General features: G+C 43.9%; 1 protein-coding gene and 2 long non-coding RNA genes across 17 annotated transcripts in view; 2 read left to right on the forward strand and 1 right to left on the reverse strand.

Moving 5' to 3' along the window:
• The window catches only part of CHRM3 (cholinergic receptor muscarinic 3), a 542,465-nt gene that overhangs the window by 117,080 nt on the left and 408,300 nt on the right, over positions 1 to 17,085 (reverse strand). Inside the window, exon 5 of one of the 12 annotated variants that reach the window (XR_014825490.1) lies at positions 2,881 to 2,965. The exons of the other annotated variants lie outside the window; for them this stretch is intronic. The gene's annotated coding sequence lies outside the window, so the exon portion shown is untranslated. Of the gene's footprint in view, positions 1 to 2,880; positions 2,966 to 17,085 lie in introns of those variants that run through there. 12 annotated transcript variants of the gene reach the window in all.
• LOC146396785 (uncharacterized) overlaps positions 1 to 17,085 on the forward strand; it is a 52,390-nt gene that overhangs the window by 1,410 nt on the left and 33,895 nt on the right. For all 4 annotated transcript variants that reach the window (XR_014827803.1, XR_014827806.1, XR_014827805.1 and 1 more), the window contains exon 2: positions 10,950 to 11,083. This is a non-coding gene — a long non-coding RNA (uncharacterized LOC146396785). The remainder of the gene's footprint in view (positions 1 to 10,949; positions 11,084 to 17,085) is intronic.
• Positions 13,871 to 16,725, forward strand: LOC146396786 (uncharacterized). The gene is made up of 2 exons (XR_014827810.1): positions 13,871 to 14,430; positions 15,873 to 16,725. It is a non-coding gene; the product is annotated as an uncharacterized LOC146396786 (long non-coding RNA).

Below are 17,085 nucleotides of genomic sequence, written 5' to 3' on the forward strand. Positions count from 1 at the left end.
TGCACTCTGAGCAAGGAAGGGAATGTAGACTCATTTGTTTGCTACTCTTATCCTTCTGAAGGAACAACAGGTCCCAAGAAGATACCTGATCTCTAAAAATATTAGGTACTTCAGCTGTGGAAAGTATTGACCCAACCCCTGCCCATGACATGATGAAGTACACGACCAGGGGCCTCCCCAAGGGGACTAGGGCATACACCTGTCACTGTGGGTCTGTGTCCACCAGCCTCCGTTATTAGAGGTGACACTGGTTGGAGGGTCGGAGGTCAAGTCTCCCATGGGGCACTGCTCCCCAGCTTGGCCACAGGCTCCAGCCAGGCTGTTGTGTTGGGTGGCAGTGAGCTGAGGGGGCTGACTGACCCAGGAAGTGGGCATCTCTAGGACGTGACATGCTCCTGGGAGCACAGAGGACTCTGGCCACTGGGAAGCTGGCCATATGTATGATGTGGGACAGTGGCCCTCAGTCAATGGATTACATCTGAGGCAGGACTCCAGGACAGGAAGGACACATGCATTTGATGTAATAATTGGAAACCAAGGTGCTGCCAGAGGGTGGGAGGAGCAGGGAAGGGCCAGAATGAATATCCTTTACTGATGAGTGCTATAGGCTGAAATACGCCCCACCAGAATTCTTATGTTGTGGCCTTAACCCCCAAGGTGACCATATTTGGAAACAGTACATTTGAAGAGGTGATTAAGGTGGGACAGGTCATAATGGTGGGCTTCTAATCTGGTAGGATCGATGTCTTTTTAAGAAGAGGAAGAGAAACCAGAGAGGTCTCTCTAGGCAAGTACAGATGAAAGGCCATGGGAAGACACGGTGAAGGTACTCATCTGCACACCAGAAGGAGATCTCACCAGAGACCCACTCTGCTGGCCTCTTGATCTTGAACTTGTCTTTCAGAACTATGACAGAATACATGTCTGTTGCCTAAGCTGCCCAGTCTGTGGTGGTTGTTAAGGCCATCAGAGCAGATGGAGACTGTGTGGCAGACATTGCAGGTGTTATTAGTTCATTTAATTTTCAAAGCCTCTGTGTGAGGCAGACTTTATTATCTCCATATTATACATGTAGAAATAGGCTCGGAGAAAGCAAGCCAGGTCTCTAAACTCCCAAGGCAAGTTAACTGTCTGTTGACATTGAACAGGGAAGGGGCACGGTAATACAGGAGCTCATTTTTTTGGACTGAATCACAGTTCCCAGAGTCTGGAGAGGGGGCATCTCTTTATGATGTTAGCATCCGAGCTTAAAGGGAGTTCTTTTGTGGGCTCAGCGGGTTAAGGGTCTGGTGTTGTTGCAGGGGCTTCGGTCACTGCTGTGGCGCGGGTTGGATCCCTGGCCTGGGAACTTTCACATGCTGTGGGCGTGGCTCCCCCCCCCCACCCCGCCTCCGCTCCTGCTCCCTGCAAAAGATCTGAGCTTAGAGAAAGGTGAGCTTGTGGGGGGCCCAGTGGGTGGGGCAGTGGGTTAGTCCAGATAAGGGCAGAGGTATTTGGTTTTTTTGTTTGCTTTATGTTGGGCTATGCCTGTGGCATTTGGAAGTTCCCAGGATAGGGGTCAAGTTGGAGCTGTAGCTGCTGGCTTATGCCACAGCCATAGCAATGCCGATTCAAGATGCTGGCAATGCTGGATCATGGCAGCTCATGGCAATGCTGGATCCTTAACCAACTGAGTGGGGCCAGGGATCCAACCCGCATCCTTGTGGATACTATTCGGGCTTGTAACCCACTGAACCACAACGAGAACTCTGGGACAAGGGCAGAGGTTTTGCATGTGAGTGCCTATGAATCTGGGGCAGACATCAGCTGAGAAGTGCTGGGGAGGTTAAGGCAGAGAAAGCCAAAGGCAGTGTCCCCAGTAGCTTGTGGGAGGTGACCTGCCTTTGAGAGATTCGAGGGAGTCCTAAGGACCCAGGAGCTCTGGCCCATGGTGATCTCAGTGAGGCTGTGTCCTAGCTCGATGATTTGGGCAGTTCTAGGAGTAGAAACCCCTGTTAGGCAGGGAAAAGCAAGGAACCAAAGATAGTTCTGCAAATCAGGGGAGGAGACCTTGAAGGAAGAGCTAACCTGGATTTAAGTAGGTCTTGAGGATCCGGGAGCTTCAGGGATGGGCATTCCTATCTCTAGGGAGGGGAATGAGCCCAGCAAACTCCTGGGTGGCTCTTTCTGCATCCAAGTATTGTGCAAAGCTGTACATATCAGCGCATCTGCCCTCAGAAGTGCTTTATGAAACCAGTATGAATAACCCCAGTTTATAGATAAAGCAAGGCTGGATGTAGTTTCTCAGGCCACACAGCCAGTAAAGGGGGCAAGGTTTGAGCCCAGGCGGACTCTCTCCCCTGTTCTTGACCACTAAATTCCACCATCCAGGGACTCCTTGAAGAAATCCACCTGGCTCTGTATCTCCTGGACCAGGAGCAGGGTGGGCAGGCATGACATGCAAGGTTCTGAGCTTGGTATTAGAAAGGCTGTGATTGACTCTTTTCTTACTCCGCCTGGGTCTCAGTTTGCTATCCTTTAACATGCCGCCCACTATAGGTATTACTTATAGACTCCGTGGGACGAGTGAGGGAATTCTTAGAAGTGATTAATAAATCTGCTCAGGAAAACAGGATTATGTGGATTTAAAAAAAAAAAAAGGAGCAGCCCTGCTGGAGTAGTAAAGTAAGACTGTATTAGGAAAGACCATTTCTTTGAAGCAAGACAAACACATTCCCTTAGCCTGAATCAGCCTCATGGGAATGGGTAGCAGCAGACATCAATCACTGAGGTGCAGCCTTTTCTGCCTTCTAGATGCTTCTCTGCAGCCCTGTGACTCTGCTGGCCACAAGAGCATCTAGATAGCACCAACGTGTGAGTGAACCCTCTGGAGAGAGAATGCTGGGAGGAGCGTTTGAGGGGAGAAAGCTGACTCCACGGCTGGCTTTGTTTTCTGTTTTGGTCGTCCTGAATGACCGAGTCTTAGCTGAAAAAAAAAAAGAAAGAAAGAAAAAAGAAAAAAAAAGTGCCAACCAGAATGAAATGTATTGATGTCTGATGAACTGTAATGACCTACTGTTCACTTTGTCATTGAGATAAAAGTGCCATATTGATTTGGCTGAAGTGCTGTCACTACACATCATTCATCCAAAGAAGAGTCAATTAAGAGACACATAAAACCCAAACCAAAGAGGCAACAGGAGACCCAGGCAGCATGTACCCCAAGATCGAATATGGGTCCCAGGAGGACCATGGCTTCCCTCTCCTACTCCCAAAGTCCATTCACCTCTGTTCAATGTTCAAAGGACGTTTTGTTGTGTACTTGCTTTAATTTCCTGGAGGTTAAGCTAGACCCACCTGTGGCAAATATTCTGGCATTTTCTTTATACTTGAGTCTATGAGCTCACCTTCTTCCACTTTTCAAATTAGGTTTTGTAAGATTTAAGCTTTCAGAAGAACTGTACTATATCAATGGGTTTAATTACTATAGATTCTGAAATGAGTATTATTTAAATGAAGATACAGATTTATGCACAGTTTATGGATTCCGAGAAAAAGGCAGAAGAGCTCTGAGAATGTTTTAGACAAATCTCTTCATTTTACAAATAAAGAAACTTGGTTAAACGTGGGAAGGAAAACATTCCCACAAAAGTAAGTGAAGAGAGTTTAAGTGCCTAGTTCAAAATTACATATTCCCTTGACAGGGTGAGTCATGAAAATGGGTATGCTCTGGTTTGCCAGGACAGTACAGAGGAGAGTTAGAGAAATCAATACAGCTACTTTCAATTGAATTCGTGAATCCTTTTCTGCAGTCTTCTATGAGCAAAAATGACTTTATCTCTGCCTTCTGATAACATGAGGGGGTGCTAATGTATAAAAGAGACTGAGGGGGTGGTTTCCCAGAGGAAAGAGGAAGAAAAGAAAGTCATAATATGAAGGATCAGGAGCCGACATCCTGCTGCTGATCTCTGAGGCCAGCTGCATCACCCTCAGACCCACGATGCCTCATTTGCTTTTTTTTTTTTTTTTTTTTTTGCTGTTTAGGGCTGCACCCAAGGATATGGAAGTTCCCAGGCTAGGGATTTAATCAGACCTGCAGCAGCTGGCCTGCGCCACAGTCACTGCAACATGGGATCTGAGCCTCCCCTGCGACCTACACCACAGCTCACAGCAATGCCAGATCCCTGACCCACCAAGCAAGGCCAGGGATCGAACCCACATCCTCATGGATCCTAGTTGGCTTTGTTTCTGCTGCGCCACAACAGGAACTCCATTTGTAGCGCTTTTGTGGGCTGCCTTCCCTCAACCGTCTTTCTCCCCAGCTCAGGGGCTCATCAGTATGCCTCACCCCGGGATGAGAGAGCCAGCATTCCAGGCAACCTCACTGGCATCCGTAACGCTGAAGGTGCCAGCAGGTACACATGGCAGTTGCCATAGGTGAGAGGAGGTGGGGCCGGGAGAGGGAAAAGAAGCTCTGGGTGCCTCTAAAACCCACATGATACTTGTCTCCAGGCCCAGGCAGCTTTGATGTGACTCAGGACTATTTCTCTTATGAGTGACTAAGAGGAGAAGCAGTCAACACTGTAAAGCAGGGAAGGCTGGGTTTGCCGAGAAAAATCAGACTCCACAGTGCTCTTCTTAAATCCCATGAGCAAGACTTGGAATAACCCATATGCATTTTTTTTTTCTTCTTTTGTGGCAGCCCTGCAGCATATGGAGTTTCTGGGCTAGGGATCAGAGCCGAGCCACAGTCGCAGTAACGGTAATCCTTAGCCCATTGTGCCAGGCCAGCGATCGAACCTGCATCCCACTGCTCCAGAGATGCTGCCAATCCTGTTGCACCTCAGTGGGAACTCTTCACATGCATTTTATGATATCAAGAGAGAAAAAGAGAGCTGGAGAGAGGCAAGAGACCACATACTGACCATCACTCTCACTCCGATATTTACCATTTAACTTCTGGACTGTGGGAACCAAAAATGATAATAATCTTTCATTTAAATTTGGATTTAAATAACACCCCTTCCCCTGCAATCTCAAATTGGCCTTTTGAGATAGTTTCATCAGCGTTTTTTTTGTTTTGTTTTGTTTTGTTTTGTTTTTTCCTAAGGCAAATTAATCCCTTGCACAGGACTGCTGTGAAGCTGGGTGTGAATAAAAGGAAAGGCTTGGAGTTCCCATTATGGCTCAGCTGTTAGCGAACTGGACTGGCATTCAGGGGGATGCGGGTTTTATCCGTGGCCTTGCTCAGTGCGTTGAGGATCTGGAGTTGCTGTGAGTTGTGGTGTAGGCCGGTAGCTGCGGCTCTGATTTGACCCCTAGCATGGATACCTCCATATGCCCTAAAAAGACAAAATACAAAAAAAAAAAAAAAAAAAAAAAAAAAAGGAAAGGCTCTGTCATTGTCTACAACCCTACATGTGACAGCTGCCTTTTCTTCATGGTGGGAAGAGGGGCCGGTTTTAGGCGATACATTGGTCTATGACTGCACCACTTCCTAAAAAGCACTGCAGAAGGCTAGTTCTGTGACATTTTATTAAAAAAAAAAAAGAATTTAGCAAAGGATGCCCTCTATATTCTTCTGTTCAGAGATACACACCAGTTATTAATGGTCCTAAGAAGTAAAACCTACACTTAAAAAGGCAGGGTCCGGGCTGGAGGAAAAAAATCTAACTTGGACTAACCAGCATTTCAAACACTTGTTTGAGCAAAAAAACTTTTTTCCATGAATTCATTTTCGCAAATACTCAGTTTTCTCAATTGCTTCAGCAAATAGCTTATCTCCTACTTCCCAGTCTTGTTCCAAATGGAGGGGAAGGGATTGAGAAATCCCAACCAAATGAAGAGTTTAGTCCCCAAGGTCACGCAGGTGAGAAATGGCAAAGACCTTCATGCACACGGAATGTTTAACAATATACTCTGTAGTTTCTGGGAAGCTCTACCACCTGCATCTTATAAGTAAACATACACATTTATGGGAATCGTCTCCATTTGGTAGGGGAGATTCAAACAAGGAGTTAAGGGAGTTCCCCTGAGTTTTACCATCAGTTCTGGGAATGCCTCAATGAGGCAGGCTCCGTTGCTTAGCAATCACCAACACCCCTGGGTAGGACCTCCCATCCCATGGATGGGGAGTCATCATAATAGCAGGCCCAGATCATCTTTCCTCTATGAGAAGTGATGGTTTCCACTAGATACCAGATTATAGCAGGGGACTCCAGGGGACAGAAATCCTTCCCCAGGACGGTGGCAATCAGCCAGTTCATGCATGATTGAAATGAAATCAGGCTTTGCTTCTGGTGTTGATCCCAGGGTCTGTGCTGCTCAGTTGGTAGCCATGGTTTCAGGCTCACACCCAAATCCCAGGTGTACTCTCTACACAGTAGCTATACAAAGTCTAAGGAATGGACTGAAAGATGGTAAATAGATACAACTGCAAAGAGATTAGTATTATTATAAAACTTGACATACATTTTGTTACTATAAATCATGAATCTTAAAATAGAATTTTAAATAAGTAGACTCTAGGAGCTCCTATTGTGGCTCAGCGGGTTATTAACTCAACAGTATCTGTGAGGATGTGGGTTTGATCCCTAACCTCTCTCAGGAGGTTAAGGATCCAGCATTGCCGTTGGTGTGAGCTGTGCTATAGGTTGCAGATGTGGCTCCAATTCTGCGTGGCTGTGGCTATGGCGTAGGCCAGCAGCTGCAGCTCTGATTCGACCCCTACCCTGGGAACTTCCATGTGCCACAGGTACAGCCCTAAAAAGAAAAAAGAGAAAGAAAAAGTAGACTCTAATGTAAAAAGTCTTACATGGGGAACCCACCATAGTTTCTGCTACATTGCATCTTACATGCCTTTCTTTCCTATAACCGTAACTTGTGTCATTACTTTTGTAGGGTAAAGACCATATTTTTTATTTTTAGGATTCCACCTGGCACATATCAGGCTCTTGATATATTTTGTCAAACAGATGAATCAATGTGTAAGTGGATGTGGATTAAGAAGTGATATATATGCATAACGGAATCACTTTGGTGTATAGTAGAAATGAACCCGGCACTGTAAATCCACTATACTTCAATAAAAAACAAACAAACAAACAAAAAAAAATGACACTCACATAGAGAACAGACTTATGGTTGCCAAGGGTGGGGGTGGGAGAGGGAAGGATGGGAGTTTGGGATTAGCAGATGCAAACTATTATACATAGGGTGGATAAACAACAAGGTCGTATTGATAGCACAGGGAACTATATCCAATCTCCTGTGAGAGACCATAATGGAAAAGAATATGAAAAAGGATATGTAGAACTGAATCACTCTGCTGTATAGCAGAAATTAACAACATTGTGAATCAATGATACGTCAATAAAATACACTTTTGAAAAAATGATCTATGCCTTGCACTTCATTCCATTTTGTTCACTTGCAAAATCTATCCACTGGTTACTGAGTAGCTTTACCTTCTGTTTGTTTTGGTCGTCTCATTTGTGACTTTTCTGGTTGCTATAAATTGTTTCTTTTATCCTGTTTTTAATTGGCTTGAAAACACCCTTAAACTGTGATTAAAATAATATGGAACGGTTCCTTCTTCCCCTTAAAATTTCCCCTGGAATGACTCTGACAATAGGTGCCTGATAACCATATAAAATATGCAAAGCATGAATCAACATGCAGGTCCAAATCTGCGTTCCTTCCCTAACTTCTAAAGGTTAGGAAGCCAGTGGAACTAGCACCTGCCATAGAGACTTTGGTTTACGTATCCTCATTCCATTTTGGTAAACTGTCCTATGAAAGCAAGGTATCAAAAATGGCAGACTGTGTCAAAAGAATCTGAGGACAGCTTTGTTTGGCTGGAGCCAAGGAGGTGACAGGAGATCAGGGGAAATCAGGGGAAAATCTGTGGTTAGGGAAGGGCTGAGCTGCAACAGCCAGAGTGAGAAGGCTGAGGGTAGTGAGAAGGGCTTTAGGAAACAGCGAGAAGCTTTTGGTGTCCGAGTGACGGATCGAAGCAGATTGCAAAGAAGATAATTTTCACAGCGGTCTTGGATGGCCTGAATGGGAGCCAATAGGTCCTGTGGTCAGCGTGCTATCTGGTGCCAATTGAGCTGCCACATCATAAGTACTAAAATAAATCTCATCACAGACTACCTGAGAAACACAAAAGGCAGAGCCTCATTGTAGCATCCATCTGCTCACAGTGCACAGACAGAGCATTTTCAATGATGCCCTGAAATGTTATCCAGACTTTGGATCAGATGGTTTTTACCAACAAAGTCAAATCCTGGGCAAATGCAAATCCACAAACTGGGTCTTGCCTGAAAAGCGAGGAGGCATTTAAAAAACTCTCACATATATGTTGACTGTGCTTATGCCCTGAATATGCAAGATATCAAGGTTGCTCTGTGCTCTGAGAAGCAAAACAGGGTGAGTCTAAGGATTTCTTTGGCAACCATGGCTCACTTAGAACCACACACAGGTAGAGGTACTTGGCAGTGAACTTTACACTTACAGACGGCCATTTTCAGAAATGCTACTGGGGTAATATTACAAGGTGTGAAAGGTCAAATGAGGACAACTCTTTCCCTTCACCTCAAAGGGTTGATAAGCAGGTGGCAGTGTTTAATCACACCTCCATGGACCAGCCCCATTTGTTAGCTCTTACTAGCAAAGGACCAAGGTGTCTTTGGACTTGGCCAAGGACACACTAATGATAACTGCAAGTACTCTGAATTTTAACATTTGTCACTTGGCCCTCTGTCATGGCTATTGGAAAACAAAACTTCCAACGAATTCCAGGAAAATGACATTTGAAATAAGTGGCATGAGTTTAAATTCTAGGATCAGAGTTCCCGTTGTGGCTCTGTGGTTAACGAAGCTGACTAGGAACCATGAAGTTGCAGGTTTGATCCCTGACTTTGCTCAGTAGGTTAAGGATCTGGTGTTGCCATGAACTGTGGTGTAGGTTGCAGACTCGGCTCGGATCCCGTGTTGCTATGGCTGTGGTGTAGGCCGGCAGCTACAGCTCCCATTCGACCCATTAGCCTCGGAACCTTCATATGCTGCAGGTACAGCCCTAGAAAAGACAAAAAGACAAAAAAATTAAAAAAAAAATTCTGGGATCCTCAGCACATGATTTGGAAATCCTCTCCCTTCCCAGTCCTCCAGGTGTGTTCCTTTTGAACATCCTGGGCATGTGCCCCTGGCAGAATCTTTTCTTTGCTCTCAGAGCAAGAAGTCAATGTTTCCCCGCTTAGCCTTGCTTTCCTTTGGAAGATAAGCAGTGCAGTCCCCAGGGCCATGGGGAAGCTACAGGCTGTGACCAGGCCCACATGTGTCTGTAGATTCTTCAACAGAGCTTCAGCAGGATGGCAGAGCAGGCCCTCAAGTTCTCTGGCATCCCTTTAATAGCCTGGGAATCCGCAGCAAGCACAGATCCCTTTTTGGTGAGGATTACCTCACAGCTGGCATTTCCCAGCCCTGGGGACTGCAGAAGGATATTTAGAAGAACAGTCATTACATTCTGGCAGCGGCAGCGCACAGATCAGCTTGGGTCCCCCAAGCCTGGGGCTTGGCACAGGCTGATCAACACAATAATAACAGCGGCCCACTCCACATGCGGGCCTCCCACGAGTGCACAGAATCTCAAGGCAGAGGAGGAAATTTTGCTAGTCAGAGATCAAAAACTGCAATGGCCACCAACACCTGCTCCTCCTGGGCTGAGCAGACACGATCTTGGCCTTGACACTACCTGTCTACCACCTAGGTGGAGAAGTGTGTGGCTTCCTTATCTTCTCAGGCGGTAAATCAACTCAGGGCAAAAGGAGGCTATGCGGAAGCAAAGGAGGAAAAACAACAAATAAGCAGAAGATTTATTCCCAGGAAGGGACGGGGGAAGGGGGGAGGCAGTGGGAGACACACCAGCTTCAGAGCTGAAGTCTTTTGGGTTCAAAGGCTGATCTTTCTAAGACATTTGGAGAAAAAAATTAGACCTTAGAGTCATAGACCCCTAGTATAGACTTCCTTATTTCCTCCTTTTGTAAAGATTAACATGCAATGCTTAACTGGGAACTTGTCAAGCTATTTCTGTTAGGAAAAGACAGTTTCACAAATAAGTCTTTTCAATAACTGCTTGTCCACTGCATCGACACAAAAGTCATCTGGGTTGGGTTTTATAGAAGAGCTGATTTTTAGAATCAGGGTATTTCTAGGAAATGCAGATACTTGAGGCAATTGTCTGAAAGGCTCATACAGAGTCTCTGTAAAGTTAAAGGTTATGAAGAAAATCAGTGGTTTGCCTTGCTTCTTTCTTCACGATCCATTTCAAGTTTTAGGAAATAGAAGGGGGTAACAGTCTTGTCATAGTCGATTAATCACCTCTGTAGACAGAGCAAAGATTATCACTGGGCACTTTCAAGGTGACAAATTAGAGACTTTTTTATTCCTCTAGATGTGATGTGATATATCATTAGACCTAGAAAATATCACCTGTGTAAGAGTGAAAATAGTTCACACAGCACGGAATTAACGCAGCATGAGGTTGCATGATTCTAGGGCAAATTCTATTCGTCTCCCTTTGTTCGAATGCACAATGTGAATTCCCACCTTCTCTGGTGCAGATTAATCCTGCCCATAAAATAACCTGGCATTTTATTGAGTGATCAGGGCTGTACTGATTTATCCTGCCTGAAGGTCACACAGGGGAAGAAACACAAAATAGAACTGCAATTCCTTTCTGCTCATCTGATTTCAGCGATGACCTGTCACGGATGCCTGCTCGCACAAGAGCTTTCTGGAAGGCTGTCTATCACTCTCCCATGGAGTCTATACTTCAGAGGAGCCTGGTGGTGACCAGACTTTGGGGCTACTTGGATCTTAAAATGGCAAAATGCGGAAGATGACTGACAGAGAATTCAAGAGAATTTTGGAATAGTTTTCTTTAAAAATATCTTCATTTTAAAATACAGGTAACGCACCATGCTTGTAGAACGGCTTGAAAACACAGGAAAGAAAAGAAGAAATGAGATAATCATCATCTGTCCTGATGCAGATACTAAGCGGCAGCTACTGTAATTATTCTGGTGTATTCCAGCATTTGTGGGTAAGTGTGTGTAAAGCAAAAAAACTCAGTTACGTGTATTTCCACTGCCTTACAGCAAATTCGCCTCTATTACATGGACTAACGGGAATGAATTAGATTTTTTATTTGGTGAAGCTGATGAGTTAAAATACACCACAGCACGTAAAGATCAAAGACAAAGTGAGAAGAGCCAGAAAACGTTTCACTTAAGTATTTGAATGCAATGCATGATAACTAAGCCAAAGAAAAACTATTTATCTGCCCTGAAGAATGTTATTTAAATCCTGGGCTCATTCATGCTAAACAGAGGCAACATTTTCCATTCACTTCTCCAAGGCTTCTCTTCGGCCTGGAAGCAACTCCCTTTTCTCCCCCTCTAGCATTCCTATTTATGGGCTTAATGCCCACAATTGAGAAGGATAAGTTTAGAAGGTATTCATTGCCAAAATGATGATATTTAAATGGTAGGACAATTTTAAACAAGGTGATTTTTTTTTTAAGGTTGTGCCAACCTATAAACATTATTCTTGCCATAAAACTATAAACGAAAACCCACTAATAAAAAGGCCAGAAGAATAATTATTTACGATGACGTATTAGGGATTTTCGGCTACTTTTCCTTCTCTAAAGAAGTACAAAGGAACTAGATTTTTAAAGATTAAAAAAGTCATATGATCTTCTATCCAGATAAGACCTTTGTTTCTTTTCTTACATTTTCATTATGTTAACAACTTCAACCTGCAGAAGAATGCCTTGGTCAAATCCTCAGACCTTGCTAGATGCAATTATCTATTGCTAACCTCAAATAAAGAGACTGCATTAATGGGAATTTTTGTTATTATCACCATTGAAAGTCATGAGGAGCCACAGCCATTTGGAATATTCTCTGACCAGGGATCAGCCTATGGGATGATGATAGAATATATTCTTTTTGGTTCTTCTGTGAACTATTATTCTCATATCTTGAAAGATAATGGAAGTGCGTCTAGTATTTCTAGATGCCTTGTGTTTCTAGCTCGTCTTTCAGCGTATTTAACTTTCCTTGCAAAAACTGTCTACTCTGCTTATGGACATAGAGGACAAACTAGTCGTTTCCAGTGGGGAGAGGGAAGAGGAGGGGGGCAAGAAAAAGGTAGCGGATTAAGAGGTGTACACTTCCATGTATAAAATAAATAAGCTGCAAGGATGTACTGTACAATACAGGGAACCTAGCCAATATTTTATAATAATTTCAAAAGGAGTATAAGCTATAAAAATATCGAATCACTACATTATACATCTGAAACTAATGTAGTATTGTAAATCAACTGTATTTCGACTTCAACAACAAAAAAAACCCTTCCTATTCTGAACCATGAAAAGAGAAAGTTAAAATGTGTCTAAGGTTTTAGAAGGGGAAATAGTATGCAGGTATGTATTTGTTTTCTATGACATAAATATTTCTAAAAGTGGACACAGGTGTGGCCCGTTTCTCAGAGGAAGCCTGGCCCTGTGGGCACACTTGAGGTCATGTGACCTGCAAGGCCACACACCTTTACTTCCCAGGCCTAATGCATCTGGCCCCCTAATTCACTTACTGCTCTGAGCCTAACTCCTCCAGTCAATCTTATTCTCTTACTAAGCATGTCCATCTGCTCCTGATGAATTCAACAGTTATAATCTCTGGAGGCCCACAGGTGGGTGTGCACTGTGGAACTCCATCCCACTCTGCAGGACCCTGCTCAGCACCTGTGTACAGGTGGGGTTTTTTTGTTTTTTGTTAAGTGAATGAAGGTAAAGCAATTTTAAGCAAGCAGTCAGGACGCTGGAGAAGCAGAAGTTCTGAGACTTTTCCTTTGGTTCTCTGTTCATTAGATGGTTGCTCAAAGCTAGGCAAGAGCTGCCACTGTGTTGGAAGCTGGCAGCCGAGGGCTTAGAAACCTGCAGACGGGAGCCGGGTGGGGGCTTTCATGTGGAGCTGTGCCAAAGGCATCTGGGAAGGCTGGGGAACCAAAAGCTTTCAAAACACAGAAAAAGCTCAGGAGACATCCTTTTTAAAAAAATGTATTACTGAAATACCAATTATTAAGATGCTGGAAAGAAACAGTGGAAGCAAACCTCTTTAGAACGAAGGGAAATGTAGTTAATAATAAAAATGATGGTGCTAATGATAACCTGCCTTGGAGGCGGGTTTACATTTCAGCAAGCCTTTTAAAGTACCCTAGTTCTTTCAGTTCTTACAATAAACGTGATAGGATATGACACTAGTATTCCCATTACTCAAAAAATATAATGAAGATATGTACGATGTGACAGAAAGGATGGAGGTAGGACTCATACACGGGAGTGTTTATCCACTAATGCTTATCCTGCTTCTTAACCCTCCTCCCCCTCTCTCTTTTGCACCTATTTAATGGTTTCATGATGAATTTGGTGTTCTGCTGGGTGCTATTATCACTGAGGGAAAGAGAGCCCAGAAAGGTACCCGTTCCACACTGGCTGCGTTGGTATGATATGACTTTGAGCCACACGTGCATGCTGTACATTTGAATGGGAAACCAACCTTGTGAATTTTTTATACTTGGGTAAACCAACTTGACAGTCGCAAAATATATTTGTGGTTTTCTCTTCAGCAGGAAGAAATATCCTTCAGTTTTCTGAGAAGGGGGCGAGCGGGCTCAAGATGCACTCATCCATTCCTTGTCCAACCACATTAAGGCTCCGACTCCTCATCTCACCTTCCAACACACCCCCAGATTCCTGGAGAACTTAGCTGGAGTGGAGGCTTTAAAAAATCATAGACAAGCCAGTTCTCCTCATTTTTTTTTTCTCTTTCAGCTGCTTCTGCTGCCCTTTCCTTTTCTCTTCCTTCTCCTGATCTTCCACTATGTCTATTTATAACACCTAAATTTATGAATTTCTTGAGATAAATAATCAATATATAATTATTGACAGGTTAGAGTAAAAAGAATTTACCCACATCAATAGATACAGGTCAATGAATACCCTGAGTAGAATGGCATAAATAGTTAAAATTCATCTGAGGCCTAGGAGTGACAACTCATCATTAAGCAAGCCATGTTGATTTTGTGACACCAGGAGTCAGACGAACTATGAGGGACCAGCACTTCTGCAGCATTTTATGAACCTCACTGAATCTCATCAGTTAAAAGGGCATGATATCTACCATTCTCTCATTTGCAGGGATTAAATGAGATGCCAAATGTGAAGTGTATAGCCCAGTGTGTCTTGAAACACAGTAGCTTCAACATGCAATCATTGTGACTCTCATTACTATGACTTCCTTTATTAGATTTATTTTTATTTATTATTTTCATTTTTTTTGGTCTTTTTTTGTCTTTTTATGGCCACACCCACAGCATATGGAGGTTCCCAGGCTAGGGGTCCAATTGGAGCTACAGCAATGCAGGATCTGAGCCGTGTCTGCGACCTACACACACAGCTCACGGCAACAACGGATCCTTAACCCACTGAGCGAGGCCAGGGAGCGAACCTAGAACCTCATGGCTCCTAGTCGGATTCGTTAACCACTGTGCCATGACGGGAACTCCCAACTTCCTTTAGGTTTAGAAGAGAAATGATGCAAGAGGGAAGGAAATGCACAGAGGGTGACTTCAGGATGGGGCAGAAGAGAGGATAGGAATGAGTTAATGATCTTTGTGAAGAATGAAAATAAATGAAAAAGTAGAAATATTAATACAAGGCTATGATAAAAGAGGAAAAGTTTAGAAGGAAGAATTTGCTTAAGTCACTGCCAGGGAGAAACGGAGAGGAAAGTATATTAGAGCAAAGTGACACAGAAAGAAAAGGATCAGTGTGAGAGGTGAGGAGAGAATATTTAGAAGAGTGAAATAGCTCAAAATTCTATTGCCTCCTTAGCCCCTAGGAAGAAGGAACTGCATTTCACTCAGGCCGAGTCATAGCATTTGGGGATGAACTTGCACAGGCAATGTACGGGAAAGATGCTTGGTGGGCAAGGTCACCATCAACGTGTTTCCCCTTAGAAACCTGAGTGCAAAACCAACCCCCTTCAAAACAAAAGGCAGTTCTGAGAGAACTGAGGATAAAACTTGCAGCAGTAAGAAGTGATGGGTGGCTATCCACCTATGCCAAGTAGGAGAACAATGCGGCTCAAAGACTCCTAACTTTGAGAATTTCCCAGGAGAGAATGCAAGCAGCAAACATACCCTCAGGAAGATCAACTTCCACACTGTGGTCCATTATGAGTAAAGAAATGCAATGGATGACATGTAAGGATGCAAGGGGCTGCATTCAGTGAAAAAAAGTCAATTTCCCCTCATGGTAATGACATCTCATTTTTCTCTCCTGAGTTTTATTCAGCTTCTGCTTCGTAATATGGTTTCTCTTTCCTGTGCTATTGCCCTTGGAAATAACTCAAAAGACAGTCGATTTTGTAAAAGCACCTTCCATGGATTTTCTCAGTGAAATCATAAAGCTGTCATCACTGAGGAGAGAGAAATGTTCCCTGAAAAGGGGAAGGCTTCTTCTCTTCCATTAGCATAACTCCCACTACTCTTGGAGTCTGTAAATCCTCTGATCACCACAGTTTAAAAAGTGAATTGGGGGAGTTCCCATCATGGCGCAGTGGTTAACGAATCCGAGTAGGAACCATGAGGTTGAGGGTTCGGTCCCTGCCCTTGCTCAGTGGGTTAACGATCCGGCGTTGCCGTGAGCTGTGGTGTAGGTTGCAGACGCGGCTCGGATCCCGTGTTGCTGTGGCTCTGGCATAGGCTGGTGGCTACGGCTCCGATTCGACCCCTAGCCCCGGAACCTCCATATGCCGAGGGAGCGGCCCAAGAAATAGCAAAAAAAGACAAAAAAAAAAAAAGTGAATTGGTTTGGTTGGCAAACCTGGCGAATCTTAGAATGGCAAGATACCAGTCTGTCTGCACCTGCACCTAGGGCTACCACCGCAGAGTTAAATCCAGACAAATGCCATTGTGATTTAAGGCAGTGACTGGGAGCTCCGATAGGCAGTTCTGAAAGGGAGAGTGGTACCCTGCTTTTCTGCATCAACTGATGAGAGGTCCACTGTGCTTGGCAACAGGGTCCATACCCTTGGGCAGCCTGCATCATTTAAGTTGTTAACCATGATTACCTACCATATGCTTTTCAGATTTTATCTTAGTGGCTAAGACTATAAAACTTATACTAAGAAAAGAAATTGGTCTTTAAGAATTTATTGTATAATTCAATCTGACAGTGAAATGAACACAATTTGATGATCAGTGAGGATGGAGAGAGTAAACAGGTCCCCTCCTGAAATTCAAAGCTCTTTGTATCAGCTCCAGCTGATAAAAAAGGGAAAACATTTCCCAGGACTCTTGCCTAACATGGTAATACAAAACACTCTCTGGGAAATGTACTGTATGTCTTTTACAAAGGATTTGGTAAACTGACTCATGGTTTTGAAGGGAGTGTGATGATGAAGATGCTGGCCCTGTGTTTTTTTTTTAAGTACTTATTCTTTCCATTTCCCCCACTATAGCCAATTGAATAAGTGATAAGCAAATATGTACCCAAATTCACCTGCAGGATGTGCTTTAAGGAAAGTGTTCTCTGAATTTGCTGCCATGTGTTAGGCTTTATGTTTATCACAACAGACCACCAAAATGGGCTGGCACAGGAGTTCCTGCTGTGCCTCAGTGGGTTAAGAACCTGACAAGTATCCATGAGGATGCAATCCCTGGCCTCACTCAATGGGTTAAGGATCTGGCGATGCTGTGAGCTGTGGTGTGGCTTGTAGACGTGGCTCAGATCTGGCGTTGCTGTGGCTACAGCTCCGATTGGACCTCTAGCCTGGGAACTTCCATATGCCATGGGTGCAGCTCTAAAAAGATTAAAAAAGAAAAAAAAAAAAGACCCAGCACAAAGGATACTTACCCAACCTCAAATTGGCAAGAAGGTAAAACCTTCTGTCCCTGTGCATTAGGAAAATACAGCTTTCCATCCTGTCACCCTATGAAGGAAGTGTCTAAAAATGTCTTTACACAGTGATATGA

This window comes from Sus scrofa, chromosome 14 (assembly GCF_054392235.1).
Source record: "Sus scrofa isolate SSC_HxYL_T2T_F1_AM1 chromosome 14, Sscrofa_HxYL_maternal_Yorkshire_Landrace_v2.0, whole genome shotgun sequence".
NCBI classification, from domain to species: domain Eukaryota; kingdom Metazoa; phylum Chordata; class Mammalia; order Artiodactyla; family Suidae; genus Sus; species Sus scrofa.